Source organism: Mandrillus leucophaeus, unplaced genomic scaffold (genome assembly GCF_000951045.1).
Source record: "Mandrillus leucophaeus isolate KB7577 unplaced genomic scaffold, Mleu.le_1.0 Scaffold12, whole genome shotgun sequence".
NCBI classification, from domain to species: Eukaryota; Metazoa; Chordata; class Mammalia; order Primates; family Cercopithecidae; genus Mandrillus; species Mandrillus leucophaeus.
The window spans coordinates 857,342-858,316 of NW_012100320.1; positions in this window are offsets into that span (position 1 = coordinate 857,342).

Below are 975 nucleotides of genomic sequence, written 5' to 3' on the forward strand. Positions count from 1 at the left end.
AATCCTGGAGAGGAACTTGATCATTCTCTGAAGGACTTACAAGTTGTTTGGCCTGCCTAATCTGCTCAGATACCGTCCGGGGAATATTCGGTAACCATGCAGTACAGACTGTGAATTATTCTGTGGGGACTGTTAACAAGACCCTCACCAACCCTGCCTCAGCTGAGCTCAGGGTTTGGGGGCAGCCCTCTCTCCTCCCCTCCCACTGAAGCTCTGAAAAAAAGCAGGCTTTCTCCCTTGGGGGATGGGAGCAGTAGAGTTCAAAATAAGAAGTGTTGGGGAAAAAATCCTCCCGCTTCCAAGCACAGCTCACATGGCAAAGCCGGGCCTGCTCCCTCCTCAGAATTGCGGCTGCGGATGCAATGACTTAGCCGGGATAACGCCGATCCCACGTTTTCCGAAACCTGGCACCTAAGCATCTAACATGGAAAGGCCGACTCCCTAAAATCAGTGCAAGAAAAATTATAACAAGTTAGATCTGGAGGGACCTCGGAGATCATCTACACCCTAGATTTAAAGTTGAGAAAGCCGCGGGCAGCAAACAAGTTCACACAGTTGCTGGTGGCAGAGTAGAGACCACAGACCAAGTTGCGTGAGTCTAAACTCAATGTTCTTTCCCCTTAAACTGCCACCCGCACACACACGTACACACGCACACCTTTTTGGAGGCACCGCACAGCAAGCACAGAAGTACGCCACTGAGTCCTGTGTCCCTAAAGTATTTGACTGTCACCTCCGCTGGGGGAAAGGGCACGCAGAAAACAAGACTCCGTGTGCTGTCGCTGTGCCGCCCCCTGCCTTTCTGACCCGCGCCCGCAGAGAAGTCTCAGAAGCCGCCCCAGGCTTTCTCCCACGTTCTCCCTTTCTCTGTTTCAGTTGAGTTTCCAGAGCGTGAGCGCCCAGGATGACACCTGGCTGGCTGAGAGCTGCCTGGGAGGCGCTGGCGGGTGCCGAGAGCTCACCGGCCCTGACGCC